The 24,102-nt window shown below is 49.0% G+C and overlaps 1 long non-coding RNA gene across 4 annotated transcripts in view; it reads right to left on the bottom strand.

Annotated features, from left to right (window-relative positions):
* The window catches only part of LOC132207766 (uncharacterized), a 404,921-nt gene that overhangs the window by 352,806 nt on the left and 28,013 nt on the right, over positions 1-24,102 (bottom strand). For all 4 annotated transcript variants that reach the window (XR_009443788.1, XR_009443789.1, XR_009443790.1 and 1 more), the window contains one exon: positions 18,410-18,522. This is a non-coding gene — a long non-coding RNA (uncharacterized LOC132207766). The remainder of the gene's footprint in view (positions 1-18,409; positions 18,523-24,102) is intronic.

The raw sequence follows: 24,102 nt of genomic DNA, 5'->3' as shown, positions 1-24,102 counted from the left end.
GCGTCCCAGTTCACTCAGCCACTGCTTCCCATTTCACTCAGTAACTGCACCCCATTTCACTAAGTGACTGCATCCCATTACCCTCAGTCACTGACTCCCAATTCAGTCAGTCACTCCATCCCATTTCAGTCAGTCACGACCTCCCATTTCCGTCAGTCCCTACATCCCATTTCCGTCAGTGACTGCATCCCATTTCCGTCAGTGACTGCATCCCATTTCCGTCAGTGACTGCATCCCAGTTCACTCAGTCACTGCATCCCAGTTCACTCAGTCACTGCATCCCAGTTCACTCAGTCACTGCATCCAATTACCCTCAGTCACTGCATCCAATTACCCTCAGTCACTGCATCCAATTACCCTCAGTCACTGCATCCAATTACCGTCAGTCACTGTATCCAATTACCCTCAGCCACTGCATCCCATTTCACTCAGCCACAGCATCCCATTTCCCACAGTCACTGCATCCCATTCCCCTCAGTCACTGCATCTCCATTCCCTGAGTCAAAGCATCCCATTTCCATCAGTCACTGCATCCCATTAACATCAGTCACTGCATCCCATTTGACTCAGTCTCTGCAGCCAATTTGTCTCAGTCACTGCATCCCATTACCATCAGTCACTGCATCCCATTACGCTCAGAAACAGCATCCCATTTCACTCACTCACAGCATCCCATTTCACTCAGTCACTGCATCCCATTTCACTCAGTCACTGCATCCCATTTCACTCGGGGACTGCATCCCATTTCACTCGGGGACTGCATCCCATTTCACTCGGGGACTGCATCCCATTTCACTCGGGGACTGCATCCCATTTCACTCGGGGACTGCAGCCCATTTCACTCGCGGACTGCAGCCCATTTCAATCGCGGACTGCAGCCCATTTCACTCGCGGACTGCAGCCCATTTCACTCGCGGACTGCAGCCCATTTCACTCAGGGACTGCATCCAATTTCACTCAGGAACTGCATCCCATTTAACGGATACAGAGAATCCTATTCAACTGAGACAGTGCATCCATTTCCCTCAGTCACAGCATCCCAAATTCACAGCCACTGCATCTCCTTTCCCTGTCACTGCATCAGATTTCCATCAGTCACTGCATTCCATTCCGTCAGTCACAGCATCCCCTTTACATCAGTCACAGCATCCCATTTCCAACAGTCACTGCATTCCATTTCACTCAGTCACTCAGTCACTGCCTCCCATGTCACTCAGACACTGCATCCCATTACCCTCAGTCACTGCATCCCATTTCCCACAGTCACTGCGTCCCATTTCACTCAGTCACTGCGTCCCATTTCCCGCAGTCACTGCGTCCCATTTCCCGCAGTCACTGCGTCCCATTTCCCGCAGTCACTGCATCCCATTTCCATCAGTCTCTGCATCTCATTTCCCTCAGTCACTGCATCCCATTTCCCTTACTCACAGCATCCCATTTCTGACAGACACTGCATCCCATTTCAATCAATCACTGACTCCCAATTCACTCAGTCCCTACATCCCATTTCCATCAGTGACTGCATCCCATTTCACGCAGTCACTGCATCCGATTTCCCTCAGTCACTGCATCCCATTTCCCTCAGTGACTGCATCCCATTTCACTCAGACACTGCACCCCATTTCACTCAGTCACTGCATCCCATTACCCTCAGTCACTGCATCCCATTACCCTCAGTCACTGCATCTCCTTTCCCTCAGACCCTGCATCCCATTTCCCACAGTCACTGAATCACCTTTCCCTCAGTCACTGCATCCCGTTCCACTGAGGCACAGCATCCCATTTCACTCAGTCACTGCATCCCACATCCACAGTCACGGCATCTCCTTTCGCTGTCACTGCATCTCGTTTCCCTCAGACACTGCACCCCATTTCACTCAGTCACTGCACCCCTTTTCCCTCAGTCACTGCATCCCACATCCACAGTCACTGCATCTCCGTTCCCTGTCACTAACTCCGATTTCCGTCAGTCACTGCAACCCATTTCCGTCAGTCACTGCAACCCATTTCCGTCAGTCACTGCAACCCATTTCACTCAGTCACTGCAACCCATTTCACTCAGTCACTGCGTCCCATTTCACTCAGTCACTGCGTCCCATTTCACTCAGTCACTGCATCCCATTTCACTCAGTCACTGCGTCCCATTTCACTCAGTCACTGCATCCCATTCTCCTCAGTCACTGTATCCCATTCCCCTCAGTCACTGCATCCCATTCCACTGAGGCACAGCATCCCATTTCACTCAGCCACTGCATCACATTTCACTCAGCCACTGCATCCCATTTCACTCAGCCACTACATCCCATTTCCATCAGCCAATGCTTTCCATTTCACTCAGTCACTGCCTCCCGTTTCACTCAGTCACTGCCTCCCGTTTCACTCAGTCACTGCCTCCCGTTTCACTCAGTCACTGCCTCCCGTTTCACTCAGTCACTGCATCCCGTTTCCATCAGACACTGCATCCCATTTCCATCAGACACTGCATCCCATTTCCATCAGACACTGCATCCCATTTCACTCAGCCACTGCAGCCCATTTCACTCAGCCACTGCAGCCCATTTCACTCAGCCACTGCATCCCATTTCCATCAGCCAATGCTTTCCATTTCCCTCAGTCACAGCATCCCACATCCACAGTCACTGCATCTCCTTTCCCTGTCACTACATCCGATTTCCGTCAGTCACTGCAACCCATTTCCGTCAGTCACTGCAACCCATTTCCGTCAGTCAGTGCAACCCATTCCACTGAGGCACAGCATCCCATTTCACTCAGGCACAGCATCCCATTTCCCTCAGGCACGGCATCCCATTTCACTCAGGCACGGCATCCCATTTCACTCAGGCACGGCATCCCATTTCACTCAGGCACGGCATCCCATTTCACTCAGCCACTGCGTCCCATTTCACTCAGCCACTGCGTCCCATTTCACTCAGCCACTGCGTCCCATTTCACTCAGCCACTGCGTCCCATTTCACTCAGTAACTGCATCCCATTTCACTAAGTGACTGCATCCCATTTCCGTCAGTGACTGCATCCCAGTTCACTCAGTCACTGCATCCCAGTTCACTCAGTCACTGCATCCAATTACCCTCAGTCACTGCATCCAATTACCCTCAGTCACTGCATCCAATTACCCTCAGCCACTGCATCCCATTTCACTCAGCCACAGCATCCCATTTCCCACAGTCACTGCATCCCATTCCCCTCAGTCACTGCATCTCCTTTCCCTGAGTCAAAGCATCCCATTTCCATCAGTCACTGCATCCCATTAACATCAGTCACTGCATCCCATTTGACTCAGTCTCTGCATCCAATTTGTCTTAGTCACTGCATCCCATTACCATCAGTCACTGCATCCCATTACGCTCAGAAACAGCATCCCATTTCACTCACTCACAGCATCCCATTTCACTCAGTCACTGCATCCCATTTCACTTAGTCACTGCATCCCGTTTCACTCGGGGACTGCATCCCATTTCACTCGGGGACTGCATCCCATTTCACTCGGGGACTGCAGCCCATTTCACTCGGGGACTGCAGCCCATTTCACTCGAGGTCTGCAGCCCATTTCACTCGCGGACTGCAGCCCATTTCACTCGCGGACTGCAGCCCATTTCACTCGGGGACTGCAGCCAATTTCACTCAGGGACTTTATCCAATTTCACTCAGGAACTGCATCCCATTTAACAGATACAGTGAATCCTATTCAACTGAGACAGTGCATCCATTTCCCTCAGTCACAGCATCCCAAATTCACAGTCACTGCATCTCCTTTCCCTGTCACCGCATCAGATTTCCATCAGTCACTGCATTCCATTCCGTCAGTCACAGCATCCCCTTTACATCAGTCACAGCATCCCATTTCCAACAGTCACTGCATTCCATTTCACTCAGTCACTCAGTCACTGCCTCCCATGTCACTCAGACACTGCATCCCATGACCCTCAGTCACTGCATCCCATTTCCCACAGTCACTGCGTCCCATTTCACTCAGTCACTGCGTCCCATTTCCCGCAGTCACTGCATCCCATTTCCATCAGTCTCTGCATCTCATTTCCCTCAGTCACTGCATCCCATTTCCCTTAGTCACAGCATCCCATTTCTGACAGACACTGCATCCCATTTCAATCAATCACTGACTCCCAATTCACTCAGTCCCTACATCCCATTTCCATCAGTGACTGCATCCCATTTCACGCAGTCACTGCATCCGACTTCCCTCAGTCACTGCATCCCATTTCCCTCAGTGACTGCATCCCGTTTCACTCAGACACTGCACCCCATTTCACTCAGTCACTGCATCCCATTACCCTCAGTCACTGCATCCCATTACCCTCAGTCACTGCATCCCATTTCCCTCAGTCACTGCATCCCATTTCACTCAGGCACTGCATCCCATTTCCCACAGTCACTGCATCCCATTTCCATCAGTCACAGCATGCCATTCCCCTCAGTCACAGCATGCCATTCCCCTCAGTCACAGAATGCCATTTCCCACAGTCAGCGAATCTGCTTTCCCTCCATCAATGCATCACATTTCACTGACTCACTGCATCCCATTTCACTCAGTCACTGCATCCCATTTCACTCAGTCACTGCATCCCATTTCCACAGTCACTGCATCTCCTTTCCCTGAGTCAAAGCATCCCATTTCCATCAGTCACTGCACCCATTTACATCGGTCACTGCATCCCATTTGTCTCAGTCTCTGCATCCAATTTGTCTCAGTCACTGCATCCCATTACGCTCAGACACAGCATCCCATTATGCTCAGACACAGCATCCCATTACGCTCAGACACAGCATCCCATTTCACAGTCACTGCATCCCATTTCACACAGTCACTGCATCCCATTTCACTCAGTAACTGCAGCGCATTTCACTCAGTAACTGCAGCGCATTTCACTCAGTAACTGCAGCGCATTTCACTCAGTAACTGCAGCGCATTTCCCTGAGTCACTGGATCCCATTTCCATCAGTCACTGGATCCCATTTCACTCAGTCACTGAATCCCATTTCACTCAGCAACTGCATCCCATTTCACTCAGCCACTGCATCCCATTTCACTCAGCCACTGCCTCCCATTTCACTCAGCCACTGCTTCCCATTTCACTCAGCCACTGCTTCCCATTTCACTCAGCCACTGCTTCCCATTTCACTCAGCCACTGCTTCCCATTTCACTCAGCCACTGCATCCCATTTCACTCAGCCACTGCATCCCATTACCATCAGTCACTGCATCGAATTACCCTAGTCACTGCATCCCATTTCCCACAGTCACTGCATCCCATTACCATCAGTCACTGCATCCCATTTCCACAGTCACTGCATCTCCTTTCCCTGAGTCAAAGCATCCCATTTCCATCAGTCACTGCACCCATTTACATCGGTCACTGCATCCCATTTGTCTCAGTCTCTGCATCCAATTTGTCTCAGTCACTGCATCCCATTACGCTCAGACACAGCATCCCATTACGCTCAGACACAGCATCCCATTACGCTCAGACACAGCATCCCATTTCACAGTCACTGCATCCCATTTCACACAGTCACTGCATCCCATTTCACTCAGTAACTGCAGCGCATTTCACTCAGTAACTGCAGCGCATTTCACTCAGTAACTGCAGCGCATTTCACTCAGTAACTGCAGCGCATTTCACTCAGTAACTGCATCCCATTTCACTCAGACACTGCATCCCATTTCCCTGAGTCACTGGATCCCATTTCCATCAGTCACTGGATCCCATTTCACTCAGTCACTGAATCCCATTTCACTCAGCAACTGCATCCCATTTCACTCAGCCACTGCATCCCATTTCACTCAGCCACTGCCTCCCATTTCACTCAGCCACTGCTTCCCATTTCACTCAGCCACTGCATCCCATTTCACTCAGCCACTGCATCCCATTACCATCAGTCACTGCATCGAATTACCCTAGTCACTGCATCCCATTTCCCACAGTCACTGCATCCCATTACCATCAGTCACTGCATCCCATTTCCACAGTCACTGCATCTCCTTTCCCTGAGTCAAAGCATCCCATTTCCATCAGTCACTGCACCCATTTACATCGGTCACTGCATCCCATTTGTCTCAGTCTCTGCATCCAATTTGTCTCAGTCACTGCATCCCATTACGCTCAGACACAGCATCCCATTACGCTCAGACACAGCATCCCATTACGCTCAGACACAGCATCCCATTTCACAGTCACTGCATCCCATTTCACACAGTCACTGCATCCCATTTCACTCAGTAACTGCAGCGCATTTCACTCAGTAACTGCAGCGCATTTCACTCAGTAACTGCAGCGCATTTCACTCAGTAACTGCAGCGCATTTCACTCAGTAACTGCATCCCATTTCACTCAGACACTGCATCCCATTTCCCTGAGTCACTGGATCCCATTTCCATCAGTCACTGGATCCCATTTCACTCAGGCACTGAATCCCATTTCACTCAGTCACTGAATCCCATTTCACTCAGTCACTGAATCCCATTTCACTCAGTCACTGCATCCCATTCAAAACTCACTGCATCCCATTAACTTCAGTTGCAGGGTCCCATTTCAAACAGACACTGCATCTAATTTACATCAGTCACTGCATCCCATTCCCCTCAGTCACTGCATCCCATTTCACTCAGCAACTGCATCCCATTTCACTCAGCAACTGCATCCCATTTCACTCAGCCACTGCATCCCATTTCACTCAGCCACTGCCTCCCATTTCACTCAGCCACTGCTTCCCATTTCACTCAGCCACTGCTTCCCATTTCACTCAGCCACTGCTTCCCATTTCACTCAGCCACTGCTTCCCATTTCACTCAGCCACTGCTTCCCATTTCACTCAGCCACTGCATCCCATTTCACTCAGCCACTGCATCCCATTACCATCAGTCACTGCATCCTATTACCATCAGTCACTGCATCCCATCCCATTCCCCATTTCAGTCACAGCATGCCATTCCCCTCAGTCACAGCATGCCATTTCCCACAGTCACTGAATCTGCTTTCCCTCCATCAATGCATCCCCTTCCACTGAGTCACTGCATCCCATTCCACTGAGTCACTGCATCCCATTTCACTCAGCCACTGCATCCCATTTCACTCAGCCACTGCATCCCATTTCACTCAGCCACTGCATCCCATTTCACTCAGCCACTGCATCCCATTTCCATCAGTCACTGCATCCCATTTCCCTCAGACACTGTATCCCATTTCCCTCAGACACTGCATCCCGTTTCCCTCAGACACGGCATCCCATTTCACTCAGTCACTGAATCCCATTTCCCACAGTGACTGCATCCCATTTCCATCAGTCACTGCATCCCATTTCGCTCAGGCACTGCATCCCATTTCGCTCAGGCACTGCATCCCATTTCGCTCAGGCACTGCATCCCATTTCACTCAGCCACGGCATCCCATTTCACGCAGCCACGGCATCCCATTTCACGCAGCCACGGCATCCCATTTCACGCAGCCACTGCATCCCATTTCACTCAGTCGCTGGGTCCCATTACCCTCAGTTACTACATCCAATTTCCCACACTAACGGCATCCCATTTCCCTCAGTCACTGCATCCCATTTCCCTCAGTCACTGCACCCCATTTCACTCAGTCACTGCACCCCATTTCACTCAGTCACTGCGTCCCATTTCACTCAGCCACTGCGTCCCATTACCCTCAGTTACTACATCCAATTTCCCACACTAACGGCATCCCATTTCCCTCAGTCACTGCATCCCATTTCCCTCAGTCACTGCACCCCATTTCACTCAGTCACTGCACCCCATTTCACTCAGTCACTGCACCCCATTTCACTCAGAAACACTATCCCATTTCCCACAGTCACTGCATCCCATTTCCCACAGTCACTGCATCCCCATTACCCTCAGTCGCAGCATCCCGTTTCCACAGGCACTGCACTTCCTTTCCCTCAGTCACTGCATCCCATTTCACGCAGTGACTGAATTCCATTTCACTCAGCCACTGCATCCCATTTCCCTCCGTCACTGCGTCCCATTTCCCACAGTCACTGCATCACCTTTCCTCAGTCACACCTTGCCACTTCCCACAGTCACTGAATCACCTTTCCCTCAGTCACTGCATCCCATTCCACTGAGTGACAGCATCCCATTTCACTCAGTCACTGCACCCCATTTCACTCAGTCACTGCAACGCATTACCCTGAGTAACAGTATCCCATTTCGCGCAGTCCCTGCATCCCATTCCATTCAGCCACTGCATCCCATTTCCCACAGGCACTGCATTTCCTTTCCCTCAGTCACTGCATCCCATTTCACTCAGTCACTGCATCCCATTTCACTCAGTCACTGCATCCCATTTCACTCAGCCACTGCATCCCATTTCCATCAGCCAATGCTTTGCATTTCCCTCACTCACAGCATCCCACATGCACAGTCACTGCATCTCCTTTCCCTGTCACTGCATCCGATTTCCGTCAGTCACTGCAACCCATTTCCCTCAGTCACTGCATCCCGTTTCCCTCAGACACTGCATCCCATTTCCCACAGTCACTGCATCCCATTTCCCACAGTCACTGTATTCCATTTCTCTCAGTCCCTGCGTCCCATTTCTCTCAGTCCCTGCGTCCCATTCCATTCAGCCACTGCATCCCATTTCACTCTGGCACTGCATCCCATTTCACTCTGGCACGGCATCCCATTTCACTCTGGCACGGCATCCCATTTCACTCTGGCACGGCATCCCATTTCACTCAGCCACGGCATCCCATTTCACTCAGCCACGGCATCCCATTTCACTCAGCCTCGGCGTCCCATTTCACTCAGCCTCGGCGTCCCATTTCACTCAGCCTCGGCGTCCCATTTCACTCAGTCACTGCGTCCCATTTCACTCAGTCACTGCGTCCCATTTCACTCAGGCACTGCGGCCCAAATAACAGTCACTGCGGCCCATTTAACAGTCACTGCATCCCGTTTCCTCAGTCACTGCATCTCATTCCCCTCAGTCACTGCATCCCATTCCCCTCAGTCACTGCATCCCATTCCCTTCAGTCACTGCATCCCATTCCCCTCAGTCACTGCATCCCATTCCCCTCAGTCACTGCATCCCATTCCCCTCAGTCAGTGCGTCCCATTTCCCACAGTCACTGCATCTCTTTTCCCTGAGTCACTGCAGCCCATTTCATTCAGTCACTGCATCCCATTCCACACACTCACCGCATCCCATTTCACAGAGACACGGAATACCATTTCACACAGCCACTGCAACCCTTTACCCTCAGTCACGGCATTCCGTTTCCTCAGTCACTGCATCCCATTTCCATCAGTCACTGCATCCCATTTTTCTCAGTCACTGCATCCCATTTATCTCAGTCACTGCATCCCATTTATCTCAGTCACTGCCTCATATTTCACTCAGGCACTGCATCCCATTTCACTCAGGCACTGCATCCCATTTCACTCAGGCACTGCATCTCATTTCACTCAGCCACTGCATCCCATTAGACACAGTCACTACATCCCATTAGACACAGTCACTACATCCCATTAGACACAGTCACTACATCCCATTAGACACAGCCACTGCATCCCATTAGACACAGCCACTGCATCCCATTAGACACAGCCACTGCATCCCAGTTTACTCAGAGACTGCAACCCAGATCAGTCTCGGTAACCCGTTTCCACAGTCACTGCATCTCCTTTCACCGAGTCACTGCATCCCATTTCCATCAGACACTGCAACCCATTTCCCTCAGTCACTGCATCTCCTTTCCCTCAGACCCTGCATCCCATTTCCCACAGTCACTGAATCACCTTTCCCTCAGTCACTGCAACCCATTCCACTGAGGCACAGCATCCCATTTCACTCAATCACAGCATCCCATTTCACCCAGTCACTGCATCCCATTTCACTCATCCACTGCTTCCAATTTCACTCAGCCACTGCTTCCCATTTCACTCAGCCACTGCTTCCCATTTCACTCAGCCACTGCTTCCCATTTCACTCAGCCACTGCACCCAGTTTCACTCAGTCACTGCATCCCATTCCACTGAGTCACTGCATCCCATTTCACTCAGCCACTGCATCCCGTTTCCATCAGTCACTGCATCCCGTTTCCATCAGTCACTGCATCCCGTTTCCCTCAGACACTGCATCCCGTTTCACCCAGTCACTGCATCCCATTTCACTCATCCACTGCTTCCAATTTCACTCAGCCACTGCTTCCCATTTCACTCAGCCACTGCTTCCCATTTCACTCAGCCACTGCTTCCCATTTCACTCAGCCACTGCGTCCCATTTCACTCAGCCACTGCGTCCCATTTCACTCAGCCACTGCGTCCCATTTCACTCAGCCACTGCGTCCCATTTCACTCAGCCACTGTGTCCCATGTCACTCAGGCACTGCATCCCATGTCACTCAGGCACTGCATCCCATTTCACTCAGCCACGGCATCCCATTTCACGCAGCCACAGCATCCCATTTCACTCAGCCACTGCATCCCATTTCACTCAGTCACTGGGTCCTATTTCCCTCCGTCACTGCGTCCCATTTCCCACAATCACACCTTGCCATTTCCCACAGTCACTGAATCACCTTTCCCTCAGACAGTTCATCCCATTCCACTGAGTGACAGCATCCCATTTCACTCAGTCACTGCACCCCATTTCACTCAGTCACTGCAACGCATTACCCTGAGTAACAGTATCCCATTTCGCTCAGTCCCTGCATCCCATTTCACTCAGTCACTGCATCTCATTTCCCACAGTCACTGCATACCCATTACCCTCAGTCACTGCATACCCATTACCCTCAGTCACAGCATCCCGTTCCCACAGGCACTGCATTTCCTTTCCCTCAGTCACTGCATCCCATTTCCATCAGTCACTGCGTCCCATTTCACTCAGCCACTGCGTCCCATTACCCTCAGTTACTACATCCAATTTCCCACACTAACGGCATCCCATTTCCCTCAGTCACTGCATCCCATTTCCCTCAGTCACTGCACCCCATTTCACTCAGTCACTGCACCCCATTTCACTCAGTCACTGCACCCCATTTCACTCAGAAACACTATCCCATTTCCCACAGTCACTGGATCCCATTTCCCACAGTCACTGCATCCCCATTACCCTCAGTCGCAGCATCCCGTTTCCACAGGCACTGCACTTCCTTTCCCTCAGTCACTGCATCCCATTTCACGCAGTGACTGAATTCCATTTCACTCAGCCACTGCATCCCATTTCCCTCCGTCACTGCGTCCCATTTCCCACAGTCACTGCATCACCTTTCCTCAGTCACAGCTTGCCACTTCCCACAGTCACTGAATCACCTTTCCCTCAGTCACTGCAACGCATTACCATGAGTAACAGTATCCCATTTCGCTCAGTCCCTGCATCCCACTCCATTCAGCCATGCATACCATATCACTCAGTCACTGCATCCCATTTCCCACAGTCACTGCATACCCATTACCCTCAGTCACAGCATCCCGTTTCCACAGGCACTGCATTTCCTTTCCCTCAGTCACTGCATCCCATTTCCATCAGTCACTGCATCTCATTTATCTCAGTCACGGCATCCCATTTCGCGCAGTGACTGAATTCCATTTCCCTCAGTAACTGCATCTCATTCCCCTCAATAACAGTATCCCATTTCTCTCAGTCCCTGCGTCACATTCTATTCAGTCACTGCATCCCATTTCCCTCAAGCACTGCATCCCATTTCACTCAGCCACGGCATCCCGTTTCACTCAGTCACTGTGTCCCATTTCCCTCCGTCACTGCGTTCCATTTCCCACAGTCACTGCATCTCCTTTCCTCAGTCACAGCATGCCATTTCCCACAGTCACTGAATCACCTTTCCCTCAGTCAATGCGTCACATTTCACTCAGGCACTGCATCCCATTTCACGCAGCCACTGCATCCCATTTCACTCAGCCACTGCATCCCATTTCACTCAGGCACTGCATCCCATTTCACTCAGGCACTGCATCCCATTTCACGCAGCCACAGCATCCCATTTCACGCAGCCACAGCATCCCATTTCACGCAGCCACAGCATCCCATTTCACGCAGCCACAGCATCCCATTTCACGCAGCCACTGCATCCCATTTCACGCAGCCACTGCATCCCATTTCACGCAGCCACTGCATCCCATTTCACGCAGCCACTGCATCCCATTTCACGCAGCCACTGCATCCCATTACCCTCAGTTACGACATCCAATTTCCCACACTAACGGCATCCCATTTCCCTGAGTCACAGTATCCCATTTCTGACAGACACTGCATTCCATTTCAATCAATCACTGAATCCCAATTCACTCAGTCCCTACATCCCATTTCCCACAGTGACTGCATCCCATTTCCCTCAGTCACTGCATCCCATTTCCCTCAGTCACTGCATCCCATTTCCCTCAGTCACTGCATCCCATTTCACTCTGGCACAGCATCCCGTTTCCACAGGCACTGCATCTGCTTTGCCTCAGTCACTGCATCCCATTTCCATCAGTCACTGCATCCCATTTCACTCAGGGACTGCATCCCCTTTAACGGATACAGTGAATCCTACTCAACTGAGACAGTGCATCCCATTTCCATCAGTCACTGCATCCCATTTATCACAGTCACTGCATCCCATTTCCATCAGTCACCTCAACCCATTTCACTCGGCCACTGCAGCCCATTTCACTCGGCCACTGCAGCCCATTTCACTCGGCCACTGCAGCCCATTTCACTCGGCCACTGCAGCCCATTTCACTCGGCCACTGCAGCCCATTTCACTCGGCCACTGCAGCCCATTTCACTCGGCCACTGCAGCCCATTTCACTCGGCCACTGCAGCCCATTTCACTCGGCCACTGCAGCCCATTTCACTCAGCCACTGCAGCCCATTTCACTCAGGCACTGCATTGCATTTCACTCAGCCACGGCATCCCATTTCACTCAGCCACTGCCTCCCATTTCCCTCCGTCATTGCATCCCATTTCCCACAGTCACTACATCTCCTTTCCTCAGTCACAGCTTGCCATTTCCCACAGTCACTGAATCACCTTTCCCTCAGACAGTTCATCCCATTCCACTGAGTGACAGCATCCCATTTCACTCAGTCACTGCACCCCATTTCACTCAGTCACTGCAACGCATTACCCTGAGTAACAGTATCCCATTTCGCTCAGTCCCTGCATCCCATTTCACTCAGTCACTGCATCTCATTTCCCACAGTCACTGCATACCCATTACCCTCAGTCACTGCATACCCATTACCCTCAGTCACAGCATCCCGTTCCCACAGGCACTGCATTTCCTTTCCCTCAGTCACTGCATCCCATTTCCATCAGTCACTGCGTCCCATTTCACTCAGCCACTGCGTCCCATTACCCTCAGTTACTACATCCAATTTCCCACACTAACGGCATCCCATTTCCCTCAGTCACTGCACCCCATTTCACTCAGTCACTGCACCCCATTTCACTCAGAAACACTATCCCATTTCCCACAGTCACTGCATCCCATTTCCCACAGTCACTGCATCCCCATTACCCTCAGTCGCAGCATCCCGTTTCCACAGGCACTGCACTTCCTTTCCCTCAGTCACTGCATCCCATTTCACGCAGTGACTGAATTCCATTTCACTCAGCCACTGCATCCCATTTCCCTCCGTCACTGCGTCCCATTTCCCACAGTCACTGCATCACCTTTCCTCAGTCACAGCTTGCCACTTCCCACAGTCACTGAATCACCTTTCCCTCAGTCACTGCAACGCATTACCATGAGTAACAGTATCCCATTTCGCTCAGTCCCTGCATCCCACTCCATTCAGCCATGCATACCATATCACTCAGTCACTGCATCCCATTTCCCACAGTCACTGTATACCCATTACCCTCAGTCACAGCATCCCGTTTCCACAGGCACTGCATTTCCTTTCCCTCAGTCACTGCATCCCATTTCCATCAGTCACTGCATCTCATTTATCTCAGTCACGGCATCCCATTTCGCGCAGTGACTGAATTCCATTTCCCTCAGTAACTGCATCTCATTCCCCTCAATAACAGTATCCCATTTCTCTCAGTCCCTGCGTCACATTCTATTCAGTCACTGCATCCCATTTCCCTCAAGCACTGCATCCCATTTCACTCAGCCACGGCATCCCGTTTCACTCAGTCACTGTGTCCCATTTCCCTCCGTCACTGCGTTCCATTTCCCACAGTCACTGCATCTCCTTTCCTCAGTCACAGCATGCCATTTCCCACAGTCACTGAATCACCTTTCCCTCAGTCAATGCGTCACATTTCACTCAGGCACTGCATCCCATTTCACGCAGCCACTGCATCCCATTTCACTCAGCCACTGCATCCCATTTCACTCAGGCACTGCATCCCATTTCACGCAGCCACAGCATCCCATTTCACGCAGCCACAGCATCCCATTTCACGCAGCCACAGCATCCCATTTCACGCAGCCACAGCATCCCATTTCACGCAGCCACAGCATCCCATTTCACGCAGCCACAGCATCCCATTTCACGCAGCCACTGCATCCCATTTCACGCAGCCACTGCATCCCATTTCACGCAGCCACTGCATCCCATTTCACGCAGCCACTGCATCCCATTTCACGCAGCCACTGCATCCCATTACCCTCAGTTACGACATCCAATTTCCCACACTAACGGCATCCCATTTCCCTTAGTCACAGTATCCCATTTCTGACAGACACTGCATTCCATTTCAATCAATCACTGAATCCCAATTCACTCAGTCCCTACATCCCATTTCCCACAGTGACTGCATCCCATTTCCCTCAGTCACTGCATCCCATTTCCCTCAGTCACTGCATCCCATTTCCCTCAGTCACTGCATCCCATTTCACTCTGGCACAGCATCCCGTTTCCACAGGCACTGCATCTGCTTTGCCTCAGTCACTGCATCCCATTTCCATCAGTCACTGCATCCCATTTCACTCAGGGACTGCATCCCCTTTAACGGATACAGTGAATCCTACTCAACTGAGACAGTGCATCCCATTTCCATCAGTCACTGCATCCCATTTATCACAGTCACTGCATCCCATTTCCATCAGTCACCTCAACCCATTTCACTCGGCCACTGCAGCCCATTTCACTCGGCCACTGCAGCCCATTTCACTCGGCCACTGCAGCCCATTTCACTCGGCCACTGCAGCCCATTTCACTCGGCCACTGCAGCCCATTTCACTCGGCCACTGCAGCCCATTTCACTCGGCCACTGCAGCCCATTTCACTCGGCCACTGCAGCCCATTTCAACTCGGCCACTGCAGCCCATTTCACTCGGCCACTGCAGCCCATTTCACTCGGCCACAGCAGCCCATTTCACTCGGCCACTGCCATCCATTTCACTCGGCCACTGCATCCCATTTCACTCGGGCACTGCATCCCATTTCACTCAGTCACTGCATCCCAGTTCACACAGTCACTGCATCTCATTTCACTCATTCAATGCTTCACATTACACTCACTGAGAGCGTCCCATTTCCCTCAATCACTGCGTTCCATTGTCCTCAGTCACTGCGTCCCATTTCCCACCGTCACTGCATCTCCTTTCGTCAGTCACTGCATCCCATTCCCATAATTCACTGCATCCCATTTCCATCAGTCACTGCATCCCATTACCCTCAGTCACTGCATCCCATTACCCTCAGTCACTGCATCCCATTACCCTCAGTCACTGCATCCCCATTCCCTCAGTCACTGCATCCCATTTCCACCAGTCACCGCATCCCATTTCCATCAGTCACCGCATCCCATTTCCATCAGTCACCGCATCCCATTTCACTCGGTCACTGCAGCCCATTTCACTCAGTCACTGCAGCCCATTCCCCACACTCAGCGCATCCCAATTCACAGAGACACGGCCTTCCATTTCACTCAGCCACTGCAACCCATTACCCTCAGTCACTGCATCCCATTTCCGTCAGTCACAGCACACTATTTCCGTCAGTCACAGCACACTATTTCCGTCAGTCACAGCACACTATTTCCATCAGTCACTGCACCCTATTTCCATCAGTCACTGCACCCTATTTCCATCAGTCACTGCACCCTATTTCCATCAGTCACTGCATCCTATTTCCATCAGTCACTGCATCCTATTTCCATCAGTCACTGCATCCCATTTCCATCAGTCACTGCATCCCATTTCCATCAGTCACTGCATCCCATTTCCATCAGTCACTGCATCCCATTTATCTCAGTCACTGCATCCCATTTATCTCAGTCACTGCATCCCATTTCCATCTGACACTGCATCCGATTTCCATCAGTCACTGCATCCCATTTCACGCAGTCACTGCAACCCATGTCCCGCAGTCACTGCATCCTATTTCCATCAGTCACTGCATCCCATTTCCATCAGTCACTGCATCCCATTTCCATCAGTCACTGCATCCCATTCCAATCAGTCACCTCAACCCATTTATCTCAGTCACTGCATCCCAGTTCACACAGTCACTGCATCTCATTTCATTCATTCAATGCTTCACATTACACTCACTGAGAGCGTCCCATTTCCCTCAATCACTGCGTTCCATTGTCCTCAGTCACTGCATCCCATTTCCCACCGTAACTGCATCTCCTTTCGTCAGTCACTGCATCTCATTACCCTCAGTCACTGCATCCCATTTCCATAAGTCACAGCATCCTATTACCCTCAGTCACTGCATCCCTTTTCTCTCAGTCACGGCATCCCATTTCACTGAGTCACTGCGTCCCGTTTCACTGAGTCACTGAATCGCATTTGTTGTTCTCACTTGAATGCATTGGTCATGAATCTCCTCCAATGGCTGGTCATGTATTTCCAATGCAAAATTTTACCAAGTTTTGATTTTCAATTTTGATTACATGTGTTTCCTCTATTCTGTAAGATGCTGCAATAAACTCAAATTTGACAAATCATAATTCAACCACCATTATCTACAGAGTTAATTTCATCAAACAGATCCAATTAGAATTGTCACATTCCCAAATCCTGTTTCACGTTTTTCTAATTATGGGCCACAAGTTTCAGAAAAAAGACACTTAGAGTCAGAGAGATGTACAGTCGGGAAACTGATCCTTTGGCCCAATTTGTCTATGTTGACCAGATATCCTAAATTAATTTAGTCCCATTTGCCAGCATTTGGCCCATATTCCTCTCAACCCGTCTTATTCATATACCCATCCACATGCCTTTTAAACGTACAAGCCTCCACCACTTCCTCTGGCAGCTCATTCCATACATGCACCACTATGAAAAAAATACGGTCCATTTTAAATCTTCCCTCTCTCATTTTTAACCTATTCCCTCCAGTTATGGATTCCAGCAACCCGGGGAAAAGATCTTGGCTGTTCGCTCTATCCTCGTCCCTCGTAATTGTATAAACTTCTATATGGTCAGCCCTGAACTCCAAAGTTCCAAGAAATAGCTGCCTGTTCAAGCCCACGGTCTACCTCCAACCTCCGATGCTCGTAACATCCTTGTAGATCTTCTCCGAACCCTTTCAAGTTTACAACATACAACAATACAGCGCAGAACAGGCCCCTTCGGCCCTCAATGTTGCGCCGACATCCTTCCTCTCGCAAGGAGACCAAAATCGATTGCAGTATTCCAAAAGCAGCCGAATCAATGTCCTATATGGCTGCTAAGTGATCTCCCAACTCCTATACTCAATGCACTGACCGATAAAGGCGAGCACACCAAATGTCTCCTTCATATCCTTTCTACCGGTGGCTGTACTTTGATGGAACTACGAAACTGCACTCCAGCGTCTCTTTATTCAGCAACACTCCCCACAACCTTCAGTGGAAACGTGCTGCCCTGATTTGCCTTTCCAAAATGTAGCACCTCACATTTGTCTAACCTCAACTCCATCTGCCACTCCTCAGTTCATTGGCCCTTGTCAATGTCCCATTGCATTCTGAGGTGACCTTCTTGGCTGGCTACTACACCTTCAATCATTGGGATACTTACTAACCACACCTTCTATTTTCATATCCAAATCATTGCATCACTTCAACTCCCCCTCCCACTCCCTGAATGACACGTCCATCCTGGGCCTCTTCCAGTGTCACAACCACACCACCCAGAAACTGGAGCAGCAGCACCTCATATTCCGCCTCGGGAGCTCCAACTCAATAGCCTCAATGTGGACTTGGCCACCCTCAAAATCTCCCCACCCGCCAGCCTCATCCCAAGACTACTTCCTCCCCTCATCCCCGCCTCCATGACCTGTCCGCCTTCTCTCCCACCTATCCACTCCTCCCACCTCACTGACCAACTCCCACCACTGCTTGAAATTATTCTTCTTTTCACACTTCATCAGCTCGATGTTATTTCTAAAATCTATTTTCCAATTCTTGGAAAAAGTGAGATAAAGAGAAGTAAAAGAAGTTACATTCTTACCACTCGGGAAATCTCTGAATATTCTTCTGTTGAAAGGCCGCCAAGGAACGATGCAATTCTTTTGTCACGAACGCTGTGAGGGAGACATCTTTTTCGGTTCCACTAACTCCACCCTAAGGAAGACAAACCCACGTAACATATCTGGTGACTTAAAACATACTCTATTGTTGCCCAAGTTGGAGAGCTGGATGAACACAGCAGGTCAAGCAGCATCAGAGGAGCAAGAAAGCTGATGTTTCGGGACGAGACCCTGCTTCAGAAAATTGGCGCTGGAGAATCTGAGATAACAAGGTGTAGAGCCGGATGATACTGCTTGGCCTGCTGTGCTCATCCAGCTTTACACCTTCTCATCTCAGATTCTCCAGCATCTGCAGTTCCTACTACCTCTATTGTTGACCTTTCATTTTACTGAACTAATATGAGCCAGTAGTTTTGTTTAGGCTCACGTAATCTTACGCTTATTGGCCTGCACAAAATCCTGAATTAATTTTGATCGACTGACGGGAGGAGATGAATTTTATAGAAATTTTTGTTTTCTACCAATTTGCAGAGGGCATCGTGGGCGATTGAAAGACAGTGTTATTATCCTCCAGGTCTGCGGACTGCATCGTTACCAACTTGCCCATTTGCATATACATACAATATTCATTATTTAGCAAGAAAACATAATAAACCAATACTGCATACTAAAAACAACGCTCACATATCAATGGAAATTTAAATATTTATCATAGAGTTTGAAGAATTGAATTCAATGATACAAAGCAAAAACCAGTGAAGATGAGTGCAGTTGGTCAGCACTTTTGCCACTAAGTGGAGGTTGGCAGTTTGAGGCCACCCAGGAACAAGCAAGCTCTGTCTAACTCCAAGGGCAGCACGGTGGCTCAGTGGTTCGCACTGCTGACTCACAGCGCCAGGGACCCAGGTTCGATCCAACCGTTGGGCGATCTTCTGTGCGGAGTTTGTACATTCTGCCCATGCCTGCATGGGTTCCTGCTGGGTGCTCTGGTTTCCTCCCACAGTCCAAAGATGTGCAGGCTAGGTGTATGGGCCATGCCAAACTTGCCCATTGTGTTTAGGGATGTGTAGATTAGGTGTGTTAGTCATGGGAAATGTAGGGTTACTGAGGAAAGGGTCGAGGGATGGGTCAGGGTGAGATGCTCTTTGGACGGTGGCCGTGGACTTCTTGGGTCAAAAGGGGCTTGTTTCCACACCGTAGGGATTCTATGATATGGAAGTATCTTTTGAAGTGGACATTCATGGGTATGCTGTGACAGAGACCTTGAAATACTGCACAACAAATATTTGGAACTAGACTGTCAATTCAGACATAGCATCAAAAAGGTCATGGAAGTTGTCACCGATATTAAGCAGGATTGATGAAAATCCAGCAGGAAATGGTGTCAAAAGGCTCAGTATCTTTTATTCATCTCCAGTTATTTTGTCCAGGGCACTGGATGCTGGCAGGATTGAAACATTTAAGAAATGCTTCACAAATCACATATAAGGACCTGCACATCTTTGAACAATGAGAGGAAGCTGCAGCACTTGGCAGAAGCCCCTCGCAGACGCGGGGAGGACGTGTCAATTCCACACAGATCGTTACCCAAGACTGGAATCTCAATTGGCTCCCCAGTGCATGAGCAGCTCTAACCACTGAGCAACTACCTTGCCCAGAAGGAGTTTTATAAGCGCATACATTATTTCCATTAAGACAGATCCAATCCTCTGTGTCCAATCAAAATAACATATTGTAGATATCATGACAACAATCATAAATGATTTTGAATTGGTAAATCAAAAATAATTAAAATTGTTTCCAAGCCCAAATACTAGATAAGGTGTAGTTAAGATGAATAGTGCAACAACAAAAAGGCCATATTTTATGTGACGACCGGTAACACTTGAAAACTTGCAACAATATAGTCACCAGAAGAGATCTGAAGTGGCTTGATGGTGCACTCCTTCAGACACTGGAATGAAACTCCAAAGATCACAAATTCTCCTTCAATACCGTGTTATAACAGTGACTGCATAAACCTGTGTTTATGGGCCTGACTGGAAACCCACACAACATGCATAAACAAAAAAATAATCTAAGGTGATAGGAGAAATAAATGTATGTATGCAACGTCTTTGAAAAGCAATTATCTGTAGTGGATGCAAGCCCATAAAGAATCTCGTTTCACAGATTATATTCATTTGCACTGCAGGTCATGCCAGTCAGAATCAGTTTTCGTTTCATGACAGATAACTAAAATGTCCATTACAATGAACTTTGGTTGATCAGAAGATTTTAAGTAAGGACTATGTCTTGTGTGAGCTGACGGCATTAGGGGATGGAGAAGGTACATGCACTGCTGGCATCTTGACACCATTGAATGAGCAAGCGTGGACGCAAAGGTTGTAACAGGTAACAATTGTACAGGCAATATCTTTTGAGCTCCTTCCGAGCAAGCCTGTAATACTCTAAAGCTGTGCTAGACCCTCACTTCCTCCACCTTACGTACGCTGCCTTTTTCTTTTTGACAAGAAGCACCTCTGTACCAGTCATCCAAGGCTCCTTAATCTTACCCCTTCTGACCTGTCTCAGAGGAACAAATTTATACATCACTCGCAACAACTGCTCCTTGAACAGTCTCCACATGTCTGCTGTGCCCTTTCTGTGGAACAATTGCTCCCAATCTGTACTTCCCAACTCCTGTCTGATAGCGTCATAGTTTCCTTTACCCCAGTGAAATATCTTCCCCTGGTAACTGCTCCTTTCCCTTTCCACGGCTATGGTAAATGTGAGGCTGTTGTGGTCACTGTTGCCAAAGTGCTCTCCCACCACGAGATCTGACACCTGTCCTGGTTCATCGCCGAGCACCAAATCCAAAAGGCCTCCCGCCTCGTCGGCCTGTCCACATACTGAGTCAGGAAACCCTCCTGAACACACCTGACAAAAACGGCTCCATCCAAACCATCTGCACTAAGGAGGTTTCAATCTATATTGGGAAAGTTGAAGTCACCCCTAACAACAACCCTGATACGTTTGCACTTTTCAACAATCTGCCGGCCAATGAGTTCTTCGATCTCCCAACTGCTATTTGGGGTCCGTAGAAAACCCCCAGTGAGGTGACTGCTGCCTTGCTGTTCCGAACTTCCACCCACACTGACTCAGTCGACAAATCTTCCTTGGCAACCTCAGCCCATACCACCGCAGTAGACGAGTCCTCAAAGGTTCTTTCATCCGCCATTATACTGTCCTTGACCAACAAGGCCACACCTCCCCCTCTTTTACCACCTTCCCAGACCTTAATGAAAGATCTAAACCCAAGAACCTGCAACATCCATTCCTGACCCTGCTCTATCCATGCCTCCGGAATGGCCACAACATCGAAGTCCCAGGTACCTATCCAAGCTGCAAGCTCACCTACATTATTCCGGATACTCCCGGCATTAAAGTCGTCACACTTCAATCCAGCTTGCTGTCTGCCAGCACACTTCTGTGACAGTGAGGTCCTGACCATGTCCTCCCTACGCTCATCCTCCTGTGTACTAGGACTACACCTCAGTTTCCCATCCCCCTTCTGAGCTCGTTTAAATCCACCCAAATGGGACTAGCCAATTTCCCACCCAGGATATTCGTGCCCCTCTGGTTCAAGTGGAGACCGTCCCGTTTGTACAGGTACCACCTTCCCCAGAACGAGCCCCAATTGTCCATGTACCTGAAGCCCTCCCACCTGCACCATCCCTGCAGCCACGTCTTCAGCTGAAATCTCTCCATGTTCTTTGCCTCGCCTCCACGTGGTACGGGTGACAAACCAGTGACGACCACGCTGTTTGTTCTCGCTCTCAGCTTCCACCCTCGCTCCCTCAAATCCTGCCTGACATCCCTATCACTCTTTCTACCTACATCGTTGGTGCCTACGTGGACCACGACTTGGGGCTGGTCAACCTCTCCCCTCAGGACCCTAAACACATGATCCGAGACATCACGGACCCTGGCACCTGGTAGGCAACACACCAATCGTCAGTGTCTTTCGTTCCCAGCAAATCTTCTATCAGTCCTTCTAACTAATGAGTGAGTCCCCAATGACTATCACTCTCTTCCTATCCCCGCTTCCCTTCTGTGCAAGAGGGACAGACTCTGTGCCAGAGACCTGCACCCTACTGCGTACCCCTGATCAGTCGTCCCCCGGAACAGTACCCAAAACGGTATACTTATTTTTCAGGGGAACGACCACAGGGGAAGGTTAGTCAAGCTACACCGGGTAAACGTGCATTTTTGGCTGAAGAAACATCTGTTTCAATGTGAGCTAATGGAAGAAGCCATGGAGTCAAAGCTAAACGTTTCGACAATAAGACAACCATTCTTAAAAGCAGCATACAGCGTGAAAAAGAAATGAGCTGCTTTAATATCCACTTAAAATTTATGTGGAATATCAGATCAAATTTTCTTGTTGACTCCATTGTGCAATCATGTCGAGCTAAAAATGTTAACTGCATTAATTAATACTAATCAGAAACGGACTTTGTAGTAAATGGTTTGACGATTTTCTGTATCTGGAACATCCCTTTTCCTTCTCGAACGAAGATCGTACCAACCTATGGTACCAAACTGTGAGTCAAACGGATGGGACACATAATCTTTAAATTCCTCATCAAAACAGTCTCATCGTGTGGTTCTGTGCAATAAAAGAGAAAGAATAAACATGTTTCCCACAAATTTGCTGATGTTTACGAACAGAATGCACAAATTCAAAAAGTTTGAGCTGGCATGTCTGCTTCCTCCAGCCTGTTGAAACTGTTCCATTCAATGTGAAATTTGTGTTAAGTTTTAGCACACAGGTCTATTTGATCTGTGCCACCACCTTGTATTAGTCATACATGCTTTCCCCCTCTTCCTGTAATACATTCCTTGAAGTGTTCAATGAGATTTTGATTTTAAATCTTATTGTCATATTCTTTTGATTCTCAAGCATCAATGAATCTGATGTCGCCGCCATTCCATGCAGTGCACAGCACGTCAAACAGGAGTCTTACTCTTGCCATGAGCACTGAGGTAGTATGGGGTCATAACTGTCTCATAGTTCGGAATGAAATTCTATATACAGGGTTATGCAGAGTCATGCAGTTAATTTTATTTGACATGCTATTTCTTTTCTTCACAATTATGCTGGATTTAAAGTGATCTTCACCCTCATTTAAAATGAATCCAATATCCAACCATCTGTAAAACTGGCAAATCCAAATTTTAATTGGAGTTTAGTGTTTCACAAATATATTACTTTTTAAAAAATTATATTCGAGTCAACATTAACATTTCATTCCCCGACACCGGGTGAACTTACTTTCAAACTCCAATTTTCCTTTGGTATTAACGGAGAGGTGAGCCTTTTTGCAAGCACCGAAAGGCTGCACCAGTTTATGCTAAAACCTGCGGAACTGTAAGTATCACAAATATGTTCCTATTAAACACTAATTCCTATTGAAGCAGTATGAAGCTAAATTCGTTCAACAGGGCAGCAAAACGGTCAAGATTTTAAAAGCAAGCAACTATTTTGAAGTCACTCTTCGAACTAAATTCCATCTTGGTGTGTGAGAGTCCATAGGTTCCTCACTCTCAAAGAACCATTCAAACTGTCATGCAATTACTGAAACAAGAGAGACTAAAAACATCAATGTTAACAGTCACTAAGATTTTGACA

This window comes from Stegostoma tigrinum, unplaced genomic scaffold, assembly GCF_030684315.1.
Source record: "Stegostoma tigrinum isolate sSteTig4 unplaced genomic scaffold, sSteTig4.hap1 scaffold_151, whole genome shotgun sequence".
Lineage (NCBI taxonomy): Eukaryota > Metazoa > Chordata > Chondrichthyes > Orectolobiformes > Stegostomatidae > Stegostoma > Stegostoma tigrinum.
This window is presented reverse-complemented; position numbering and strand designations above follow the sequence as displayed.